Here is a 12905-nt window from a genome sequence, read left to right as displayed (position 1 = left end):
TTGCTGTTTATTCGTATAATTATCCTCCAGCTCAGAGCTGCTCTTCTTGCAAACTTGAATTACTTTTGTTTGCAGAAGATGCAGGTGGCCACTCAGGGCTTCTTTTGGGTTTGTTCAGTGCAAATGTATTTGTCATTTGAGTCCTGAACAATATAAAAAACAGTCAAATTATTGTTTTAACTTTGGAAGGCATTACTGTGGTTATTCTGATTATTTAAGGGCATTAAATCTGTACAAAATGTAACCTGCCATTTTTATGTGAGAATTTTTACTGYGTGTACATAGAAATAGGAGACATCACATAATTACATTTAAGTTCAAGTAACTCCCCTCCAAAAAAAAAAAAAAACCCGACCTCTGTTTGAGACCTATTGTCTAGTTAGAATTGAAAAAGTTGTTAAAGGAGGAAGAACTTCATTATGAAGGACTTACTGTTTGTTTATTGCCTGTTGCCATTGGGCACAAAGTGTTATTGTGGTCTGACACTTCATCTGTATTCTCTCACACTCTCTTTTAACCTGGTTTACTAGATGTTTCTCGAATTGAGAGGCTGAGTTTTAGAACAGAGTACTTGTGCTTTGTTTCCATGGCTTCTTCAGCAAATTCAAACACACTTAAGCTCCTGTTGATAATTTTACAGGAAAGTAATTGCTACACATGAAGCATTCCCAAAACATCTAAGTGGTATCTACAAGAGCAAGCCAAATTTAAGACAAAATGAGTGTGAAGCAAGTGGAACTGGCCCCATAGGCCATTTGCTTCTGGAATCYACTTTTTTCTTCCCTGGCATTGTCTTCCCCACTGTGGGTAGCTCCATTCATACGTGGACAGCTGCATTCAATTCTTGCTGCTCACTTCATGCCACTTACCCACCCCTCATGGTCCAGACCAGAGGTTAACACAGTCAAGCTCAGTAAGGAAAAGTGTCGAGGCATATAGGTAAAATCTCCATGTTTTGGGGTGTGTGCTAGGATTTTGGATATTAGCTTTCTTGCTGAAGAGCTGGTTTGAGAAGTAGTATGTTAGATAAACATGGCAAAATGTGTAGAYGGTCCTGCTTGAGCAGAAGACTTAAGAGAAAGCAAATAAACATGAGCTTTATAGACAGATGCAAAGGGAAAATGGGATAGCTTGGGAAATGTGTTGTAAGGACAACTGAAGTGCCTCAGATGCAGCTATTTGGTAATTCCGTATGCTAATGACTCCAAAGTGACCTGTGCTCCACTSTGCTGCAAATAGATTTCTTTGTATTGGTACACACAGGCTTGTGCTTTCTGGCCCATAGCCTTATTCATTAATCCTTCCTGACATCTATTATTGAATTTGCCTTCTCTAAACAGTTGGTTTCCACCTCTGCTATTAAATCTCCATCCTAGGAAACAGATTAAAAACTACCTTTAAAACACAGCCTAGTGGAGACACAAGATAGTGACTCAGACATGTTTTTTTTCTGAAGACAGTACCCCTACTGTTTAAATGTTGGGGTTTTTTTTATTATTTTTTGGTAGTTGATATTCACATGTGTGTTCAGATCTGACAACAGTTTTGTTCACTTGGTGAGGGAATTTTTTCCTGGAAGGTTACAAAAGCCCATTAATAGAAGCRCACAATGCAGTGCTGAGGAGCGTGCATGCATGAACTACAAGTCTGCCAGCTTTTTGTGAAGCTCTGCATGGGGCAGTATACTGAAATAAAGCCTTTCAGACCCTTTTAATGTAGTTCTGACCTTCCACTCTATATTAAACAGATGACTGGAACCAGAAAGATAGGTCATTGTGATTGCAGTTAATATTTGTAAGGACCAAAGCAGCTCTCAGCCTTTGAGGTAGAAGGGAATCATCTTAAGTGTGAAAATGTATCATCACAAGAATGGAGAGGATCAAAGGAAGGCCAGCTGGTGCTCGGACATCTTTTCATAACCTTTATTGCAATGCTAGAATACACTAACCTCAATGGGAAGTCCATTCAGTTCATGTATTTCAAATAGATAATCTGTATTCTGGTGAAACAAAGCAAGTGAAAAAAAGCCCCTTCTAAAAAGGGGGTGGTYGGCACAAATTGCCTATGATTTAATCATTTTGGTTTTCTATAATCAGCTTAGCTTTTTCAATGCAAATATATGAATGTTTAACATGCTTATTTTAGAAGTGACTGAAAATTTGTAAAATTTATTTGCAGAGTTCTAGCTGATTTTACTGTGTTTCAGGTCCACTTTAGAATAAATGCCCTCCACCTATTCACTTGCCACAAAAATAAGATACAGTATTTCAGGAAAAAAAAAATACAGAACAACCATAAAGATTAAATAATCCATAAAGATTATTAATGATCCATTATAAATCCATTAATAGTCAACCCATAAAGATTAAATCATGTATATGTGGAGTTGTGAAAAGGCCAACATTAGCTTGTTTTGACAAATATCCAAAATTTAAGTTTGGCCTTCAGGGAACATCATACCACTATAAACATACATGAAATTAGCAATACCAAAGCAGAAAATCGATGGAGATTGCTCTCTGTTGGTCAGCTGCCCACAGGCTGAGGCCTGTGCTGCCAGATCCATGCTAAATGGATCAGGAAAAACAGTGGGACTGGGGGTGCACACCAGAGGTGGGAACTCCTGCCATGATATTTTTTAGATGGGGAATGCTGTAGATCACTAGAACATCAAAGTTTAAACTCAAGTGTTAAATCATTTAGTCTTTGCTTTTGGGTTTGAATTTCAATAAATCACTTTCTGAATTTGTTCTGTGGATACAGATATCCCTTCTACTTGTTGAGCAGAGACTTGCTTCTAACAAATTCTATTAAACTTTTTATCTAAAGATTGACACCAAAGTCAGAATTGCATTATTTATGAAGTTAGGGCTTGACAGGAAATGCAGCAGTCAGTCTCTGAGTATTGCAAAGCACCAAATGGACAAAAGGATATTACCTTTTCCTACCCAGAAAGGGATGGCAGACAGTCATAGCATCATCTGGATAAAAASTGCAGCCTGTGGAGAAGATCTGAGGGGCGCTGAAATTCCAGCAGCTCCAGGAGATGCAACTTCTTTTCAATCCAAAAGTCATTAAAATAATTCCTAATTTCTAAAGCTCAGAAGAAATGGTATTTAATTTCTTTTTCTGCAAGTAATTTGCATGTCAAATCTCTCTCCCTCTCTCTCACACACATTCTCCCCCTCTCTCTCCTGTCAGTGATGTCTCTCTCAGCAGCTGTCTAGTCATGAATCACTCCCGTCATCTGAAGCATATTTTTAACACTTCTGGACGTGCTTTAAAAGCAAATGCTGTTAAGCAAACAATTTGCACTSTTTTTCCATACACTCCCTTCACTTCCCAAAACCTTTCATAATCATGAGTTTAAAAGCTGGGTCACAGGGAAATCAGGTACTGGAAAATACAACCTTTTGTACTTGTATGAGTATCATTATGTTACATCAAGTTCTCATGTAATGCCGATCTTGCCTGACTTGCAGAAGACTTGAAGTTGCCTGAAGCTTGAGAATTCAACTTCATTAAGATTCATATAAATGTTGCCTTTGGCTTCACCCATTGTATTCTACACCTTCTCAAGCTCAAACTTCACTCAGAGTTTAGGACTTGAGCAGACAAAARGAAAATCACTGTCAAAGCTTAGTTCAGCTGCTGTTACGGTAAAGTAGATTAGATTATGCTATGTTTGCTTCAGAGCAGTTACTTTCCAGCCTGAAATGGAGAACATAATTATGGAGCTGATAAATTATTTTCCTTGTAATCACAAGTTTCAGAGGTACCAGAGAAATTACATTTTTCAAAAAGGTTTTGATCTGAAAAGCTTCCCTGTTTTTCTCAGCTATTMTTTGGCAGAAGGATGCCTGCTGAGACCTTAGGGCACCAAGGATATTGCTAAGTGCCTGGAAAGCCTTTGGAACCATCCAGTAATAAGTCAAAGAAGAAGAAAATTATAYTTTGTTCTTCTGCCACTGGCTAGAAAATGACTCTTCTGGTAATTTGAATATTTCTCAGGAATACAAGTTTTTGAATTCCAGATCCAAATGATTACATTGGCACATGGGCAAAACAGGAATCCTGTCTATGCCTAACTGGAAAGATTTATTTTTTTTTTCCCTGAATAAAAAGTGTCTTTTAAATATCCAGGGCCTGCTTTTCTCTGCAGTCCTAATGCAAGTGTTACACAAACTATGAGCCACATATTGCCATTTCATGTTTTCATCTGGAACTTTTCTTTCTTGCTGCTTTGATGTCACATTCCTTTGTATTTTTTAAGTGATTACAAGAATCCTTCTGAGACAAAACACTAAATAATATTTAAAGTCTGGAAAGTATCTCATGTACTTCTAATGAGAAGTGCTGTCATATGTGGACTGTGATATGGATGAGCACCTCAAGCACTGTCCTGGGTATATAATTTCATCTTTCTTGGTAGCCTGGYTGTAGTGGAATCATCAAAGCTTTAGCACTTTGGAAAGCTTTGTTTTAAAMAAGAAAGCTTTGTCAGCCACCAGCGATCATATCACCACTATTCAGATGCTTAATTGTATGRTCTGTGCTACTTGCTGCTCTCAAAAATCCTTCCCTCAGTAAAGAGTGCTAAATAAAACCTACCACTGGAAGGGGGTAGCTCTTGTTCTTGTAGAGAAATCCTGGCATATTATAAGTGCCTAGAAATCAGAAGTCAAAAAGCCTTTCAAAATAATTGTGGCCATCTGTAGGTCACATTCACGCTGCTTTAGGACATATCCACATGATTTTTTGAACGTGTGGTTCCTATCAAATAACAGATTCTTTTATCTGTCCACGAACGCGAGCTGAGCCGTTCATTTTGTGCCGTGGATCCGCAGAGCAGATGCGGCACTGGCGGGCTCGGGGGGTTCGGAGCCCGTCCGCCGCCGGGGGGCACTGGAAGCCCGGGATACGGAGGGGATGGAATGGGCTGGGATGGGCTCAGCTGGGCTGGGATGGGCTGAGCTGGGCTGGGATGGGCTGAGCAGAGCTGAGCTGGGCTGAGCTGAGCTGAGCAGAGCTGAGCTGGGCTGGCCCGGGCTGCTCCGCTCCGCTGCGGCCCCGCCGGAGCCGCGCCTTCCTCCCGCCCATCCGCGGCAATGGGGCCGCAGCTCTGGCAGCGGTGGTAAACGCATTCCGTTTTGTTAGGAGGCGATAATGTGCTAACTGCTTTGTTCTCCGCATCCCTAATAAACCGTAAGGACACCATTTCTTGCCCTTGGGCACGCCTGCCGAGCGGAGCTGGAGATCGCACAGCCAGAGCGCTGCCCTTCAGCCCCGGGGGTTTGCGCAGGGTGACACAAAGCCCATCGGTCCCACGGTGTGCTGTGTCCCTGTGCTCTGTCACACCAGGTAAGCCCGTGCCCTGGCGCTCCTTCAGAGCACCCTCGGGAAACGCTCTGACCCYCTGGCAGAGCTCTGTGGGCTCTCGGGACCTCTTACATTTCCTGACACCACTTTTCAAACAAACCCTTAACTACAGAGCACACCAAGTATTTTTAATACTACACTATTTTTATCTTCYTGGTAACCACCTCCTGCAATTCTGCCACCCTACGATGCCCACCTACCAACTTAGGAAGTCATTCCCCAGCTCTCCCGACAGCACCAGTGGTTTGGCTTCTACTCCTGGCATGGTCCTGAAAGTGTTGCCTGGCTGCATGCGTTCAGGCTGAAAGGGCAGCGATGGCAGAAACCAGACAAAACATAAACTGGGAGAAGTCGTCTATGTTCAGAAYAATTAGAGTATAAGTGGAAAAATGCAGTTGAAATTGTTTAGTAGGAGGAGGAGCATAGGTCGAAAATAATAATAATTTTTAAAAATCTGAAAGTATTTCCTGCGAGAGTAAGCAGATATTMTCTTTAAAAATTTACAAAAACTAARCTCTRAGAGYRAAGTGAAAAGCTGCACCAACACAACTAAACTCTTAAGGGCAAAGTGAAAATTTTTCAATTTCCAAGGATGTCCTGATCCCGAGTTTCAATATTTGGCTKTGTGATTTTGGCTGTGGAGTTTCATAATAGACACAGATCAAATACTACCATTAGTTTTAAATCTACCCATCTGGCTGCAATAAAGATATCTACAAGCTGTTAAGAACCCAACMGGATGACTTTGTCAATACCATAACTTAACAGCCCAACTACCGCTCGTGGTGAGTGCTGTTATCACTGTCACTGGAACTGCCCTGTTGTTGGTACCTGTGCCAGTCACACCCCCGAATGCCTGTAGTGATGCAGGATGTGCCACTCCTTCTTGCTCCAACAAGGATTTTATTGCTGKAACATTTTCAGCTCTGTTCAGATGTATTTTTCCAGAGTAATCTCAAGTAAATGTCATTGTGTATATTTACTTCTTATTACTCTTTGGAAGCAATGTGCTTTCACAGAGTAACAACTTTCAAAACTTTCCAGAGTGCCCAGCAGCTGATAACCACAAGTACTATGCTTGTTTACCTTATTTCAAGTACTCAGCTCTACCAGAGCTATCAATTGCTTTATTAGTAAGCAGTTTTGTAATACAGATCTGTTCAAATATTGTTCCACAAAACCATTGAAAACCAATGTAAACCAATTATTTTCTGGAAAAGAAGTACTTTCCAATTTTTTTTTTATATTTTGGTAATAGTAATTTCACATTAACCGGGTTCTCTTTAAGTTATCTAAATGAGTTGTATATATTGAATGAATTATATCTCTACACATTAAGAACACAAGTTTTCCCAAAAGAAAATATTAGAGACTTAGACTTACTGAAGCTCAATATTATCTAGTTTGAGAGAAAATGTCTTTGTGGATTAAAACTTCTTCCCTTACAGGTGGGAGAAGGCAACGAGTCTTTGCTGTTGCTACTGCTGGAATGTTCCTTCACATCCCAAGCTGCTCAGTAGGACTGGCAGAACAGAAGGAAAACTCTTGAATGCTGATGTCCTCCTTCAGTAGAAGTGATAGATTCTTCCTTGTCACTGGAAAATATTTCCTTATTCTCCACTTTGATTTTCTAGTAGTCAATATTTACATATGCTAGTTGGAGCAGGTGGTTATTYTTGTTGTTTCAGTAGGCTGCTGTTCAATTTTTTGTTTCCCAGTAGGTTGTTCTTGTTTTCTGTCTGTTGAGCTGTGGTTTATGATCCTGTGCCTATCTGCAAACTCTTTTGCTGCTGTGAGAGTTGGATTGAGTTCGGCTGAGCARAATGCAGTCAGGCAGCTGGGAATGCATTAAAATACACCACTTTGGACTTTTCTCTAGGAATTATGACCTGGAGATTCTCACTACACTTCTACTATTAATTAGCTCAGCTGTCCCAACACTTTTGAAGAATTGTCCTTTTCCATCTCTCAAGCCTGAGGCCTGATGTGCTTTTCTTTTGGAATTCATCTTTGTCTGTAATGGGAAATGGAACAGGGAATTGTTAGTTCATCTTTGTCCAGTGCTTTGAAAATGTAAAATATTTTTGGAAGCTGCTTGGCACAATTGCCCATACTCTCCTCAGGGAAACTAATACAACATTTGCTCTCCACAGCCYGTGGTGAAGTATTCAGGGAGATTTCTCTTCCCTTCTGTCCCCAGAAGGCAACTGGGTGTCTTTACTGCCAGTTCTGATTGAAGACACTGATTCAAGAACACAGTTTATGGAAAGTCTTGAATGTGTCTGGCAGATATTCTCAGTTAATATACTTTAATGTTCAGGGGGAACCCTGTCTTTCTGGAATTATTCCTCATTTGTCATTTTTATTTTTTATTTTTCACTGTGTTTTCATTTGTCTAATTCTTTTTCAAATGTGTGCCATATTTAGAGATTTGATTGATTTAAAATCCATAAGTATTGGATTTAGTTTTCTTAGCATGCAGGGTGCCTAATGCCCTCGGTTGCAGTTTCCTAAAGTAACGTAATTCAAATACAGCAGTGACAATGCATTTTAAAGAATATAAATAGGAGGTTTAAGTTCTTAGATCTCTTGCTGTGAAGTTCCAGTAATCCTGTGGTAGCCAACATCTGTGCTGTCTGGATGTAGTTGGTCTTGGGTTTAATTTTTTTCAGCTAGCAGGGCAAGAATTATTCCTGTGGCAACCAGACCCTGCAGGGTTAATACTATTTCTTTGAAGTTACTACTGAAATTGCTTGCTACATCCTTTTTTCTTCTTTTTTCAAAGTATCTCCTGTTGCATGGATTGTCAGTTTAAAGGAATGCAAAACGGGTTACCAGGATAGGAAAAACTCTGCTGTTTTCAAGCTCTAATCTTACAGATGAATGTGATGTGCAGTGCAAATAAGCTGCACTGGATATCACAGCTTTTTGCTTTTACTGTTCTTAATAACAGCAAGTGTAAAACCCTTTCCATCTAGAATATGAAAAGAATCATATTATATGTAAACAGCAATACATTTTTAATCCAAGAGTGCCTTTCTGATATTAGTTAATTRGCTACACAGTTCTGCTTCATTCATTGAGTTACTTTATTTCCCATGACAGTAGTTCAAAGCTGAGCCAGGAGAGGTTCTGCCTGGACATTAGGAAGCATTTCTCTGCCAAGAGCGTGGTCCAAYACYAGAACAGGCTTCCCAGAGAGGTGGCTGATGCCCCAAGCCTGTCAGTGTTTAAAAGGCATTTGRACACTGCCCTTAATAATTTGCTTTAAYTTTTGCTMAGCCCTGAATAAGTCAGACAGTTGGACTAGAAGATCCTTTCCCGCTGAAATAGTCTACTTTATACTATTCTATACTATTATTCCAGTCCCATGAAATTACCTTGCTCCTCCCACCCTGAAAACTATGAATATAACAGTAAGCACAGTACCTTGTTTTTTAGTAACATCTCTGTTTGCAATTTTGTTTTTCAATGTATCATATTTAAAGCTTTCTAAAAAAATACTCCAGTGCACAGCTGCTGTAGTCTAGGCACCTAATTCTACTAATTCATTAGTTTCTAAAAGGAATAATTCACCCTTTCATGAAGGTGGCTGGTTCATTCATGAGTTGCTTTGTGAGCCCACTTTTATTTTTCACTTGTTAGTCATCTGGAGTGAGCAGATGTTTTGTACATCCCCTCTCTTTGTCTGTTCACATTTAGATATCTGTGTAAATACACATATTTAGGAGACCCCAATACCTTCCATAGTCAATAACAGAATTGCCTACAAATTTAGGCTCCTCTGTCATTTGGCAGTTTTAGAAAACTTTTCCCATCATGCTACATCCCTTTCCATTCTTTTCAGCATTTCTTCTTATCATATCTTTAAATATCAAATGTCCTTTTAAAGTGCTGACCTTAATTATCAAAAGTGATCTTTAATTTCCTATGCCTCAGATTTTAAGTGCCCAAATAAAGAGTGAATCTTGGCGAGATGGCTTCCTTCCCTTGAAGATTCCCTGCTAAGGACTGAGATACCCCAAAAGCACTTGATGGTTTGGGCAATTTCAGTGAGAGAATATTGAAATGAAAGTGACATCTTCTTCGAACTCCTTCACAAATACAAATTGAATGAAAGAGCACAAGCACAAAAGACACAAAGCTTTGCATTTACATGCACATTAGAAAATGTCTAATGATTGGGGTTTTTTTCCCTCCAGCCAAGTTCTATTTGCAAGCTGAAATACAGCAAGATCAATGCCATGTGCAAAAACTTAAATGGGCAGCTTTTGAAAAATTGCCCCATTAACCTGATGAGTTTCTAATTACAGTAAGACATAAAAGCTTTTTTCCCTCATGCTATGTAGGATTTTGTCCTAACAGGTTTTTTTTTTTAAAAAGCTACCCTGCTGTTAAAATAATTTAACTGCAGTGTTTGAGAATAATTTGTCCTATATTTCTTTTGCTTTCTCTGAGGAGTTACATAACTTTTTCATTTCTAATGAGGTTTCCTAAATATAAATTGTGATGTTATATTATGCACCTCCTTTGGCTGCAAACCAATTAATTTGAAGTGGTTCAAGGCCAAAGAGAAGTCTAGGATCACATTCTAGCATTCCTGGTGAAATGTTTGTTTGTGCACTATTTTTTATAAAATGGTTTAGTGGTTAAGTCCTACTTCTGTTGAAATTGATCTTATCCTTTAAATTCATGCTCTAAATTAATAGAGGATTGTTTTGGATAGCTACATGACCTTGTGTTACTTAGATACTGTTTGAAATCCATTTGTATAATAGCCAAAACATTATCGTGCTTCTCTAAATCAGGTAACTTTAGCCATTTAAATGACTGTTTAAATCATAAGCAGGATTAACCTGGGAGGAGATCAGTACAAGATCAACCTCACTTTACCCCTAAAGCTGTGCTTCCTTGCCTTTAAGTATATCCCATCACTGCTGTCTCCCCAAATCTCTCTGCCAGACAGAGATTTGCCTCCTCCTCCTGACTGTCACTTTTCTGCCCCAGCTTAGCAAAGTGGTGGGTCTGATATTTGGAATAACAAATTTATTTTGTTATTTGTTATTTTGTTCTCCAGGAGGCCTGGAGAACAAATCATCCATCTGTACTGATTCTCCTGTCCCTTTCTCCCCCAGACCCAGAGCACTCCTCTCCCTGCTGYATTTTGGCACCTTGTCGTCACCAGGAGATGAACCTGCAGGCCTACAGATGGTGTGAGGAGGCACAGGACATAATCTGCCTTGCAGCACAATTTATYCCTTCTGCTGCACCTGTGAGCTCAGAGCACTGATTCTCAGAGCAGCCCTTCTGGCTTTTACTGCCCTGGATTTTATGTGGGTGTATCACCAGTGCTTCCATCACCATTTGAGAAATGCTGCTCTCRAGAATCTGAATGCTTAGAACTTCCTCTGTCTCAGCATTATTCCAATGTGTGCACTACATTCTTTCTGAAAAAAAATCTTATTTATATGTCTATGTATGAATTCAGGATGATAAACCTAAGGATGCCAGACTTGAAAAATGGTTTGATGCTTTAAAGAATTTCACAGCTTTCCAGTGAGCATTTCTCATTTTTCCCCAAAGAATAATTCAACCTCATCATTCTCAGTAATTTTGGAAATAACAGATGTGCCTTCTTCAGTATCAATACCTTTATTTTCATTTGACAGCTCTCCAAACCTGGCAGTAAATGAAAATCACTATTTTTTTCATAGTGCTATTTTTTGTCATCAAGGTATCATTTTCTTTCACACACAGGTTCAATATTCATTTATCCCTTACCCATTTCAGTATGAACGTCACAATTCTAGAGTTGTTCACACATGAGTGTCTCACATATAATAAAATCCTAAAGAAAAAGTTATGTTTCAGCTTCACTGCTCTCCCAGTCTGGATTTTCTGGGCAGAGAGAGAACTAAAGGCACTATTTAAACTTTGCACTGCCAGGTGAGGTGAACTCCTGGCTGTGTCATGTGCTCAGAGCCATGCAATGGCTGGCCGGCTTCACCATGCATTTCCTGCCTCTCCTTTGGTGCATCACTTACTCCAAGTTCCCATATTGCTGACTGAGAGTTTAATGTGATTTCTGGAGATTATTGGCTTCCTAAAACAGATTGGTGACAATGCTCCTCTTTTTTGGTATTTGTGAGTAGCCTCAGACACCAAAGGATGCTTTAGGGTAAATAAACTGCTGGGACACCTGACAAACAACAATAGGTAGCGCTGCTTTCCTTCAGCAGTTTGCTCCCTTTCACAAATGCTTATGTTGCACAAGCAATTGCAGCATTGCACTGCATCAGCACTGTTCCTAATCCTGATTTGGAAACATCARCTGTTAACTCGACAAAGCGTGACACATGGCACGCTGAAGTGTTTTCAGCTGCACCAACACAACAAATTGTAATGGCTCCAGAAGAGTTATTTCAGTCGATTGTGTCAGTAAACTACAACYCACAAAGAAATGTGGCCAACCTGAATAAAGCATCATCAAATCACAAATAATAGATGAGCTGTCACAATTTTGGCCTCATTTTTAGAAAAAAAACTATGCTGCAGGAAAAAAAGTCCTGAAATTTCTAGAGCTTTTGCCTGTGATGAATCAGAAGTCCAGCCCTATGGAACTTACTAGTTTACAACATTTCCTTCATTTCCATATGTAGAGATTGTGTAACTTTATTCTTCATGTTTCTACTTCAAAATGAGGGCTTGGCAAGTGTTCTTGGTTTAGGTGAAAATGTAGGCTGTCCCATGTAATTGGTCTTTCTCCAGCTTTTGTGAGACATGGTGGTACTCTTATTTAAGAAAGACCTCTGTACCAATTCCTAGACCAAGTGCTAGCAAACATGCTAGCAAACACAAGCTTCACATCACCTCCTTTTTTTTTTTCCCCCCTCCGTTAGTTAGTTCATTGGGAAGTAGTACATCTGCTTGATGGCAGTGCAAATTTTCTGCTTTCATAGTAAGGCTGATGGTACTGAATTCTAACCTCACTGAGACCATTAAAATTTCAGAGGAGGTAAATCAGGGTACAATCTGACTTAATGAGAGTAGCCACTAGGTCATCAATTCTCTGTGTTGGCTGCTTTTTCTGTTACCCACACACCCACAAGGAGCCATCMTGTTTCCTCAGAGATAACTAACATGACATAAAGATTGCTGCCCACGATATTTCAGTGGCTCAGCAAGGATGTGTGTGATTTGTTAAGCACCTGGAACTTGAGTTGCTTTGCAGAAGATAGAGGACAGTTCCTTCCCCAAATTTAAAACCCCTTTAATAACCATAGAAAAATTACCCACAGCAGGAGTTCCGGAGAAAAGAGGTGTGCTAGTTTATAAGAGTCAATTTATTTTCATATAATGTCTATGTTAATATACACCTTTTTGCTTTGTTAAGGCAGCAACTTCTGACTAGGAATCATGCCAGTTTTGTYACTAAGTTACTTAATTTCTTTCTTCTAAAACCATCAGTAGAAAACTGTAGTTGRCTATTTGATATCAGAAATTAAAGCTCTTAACTGCTCATTTTA

This window comes from Malurus melanocephalus, unplaced genomic scaffold (assembly GCF_030028575.1).
Source record: "Malurus melanocephalus ecotype Western Australia unplaced genomic scaffold, MMel_1.1 scaffold_199, whole genome shotgun sequence".
Lineage (NCBI taxonomy): Eukaryota > Metazoa > Chordata > Aves > Passeriformes > Maluridae > Malurus > Malurus melanocephalus.
This window is presented reverse-complemented; position numbering follows the sequence as displayed.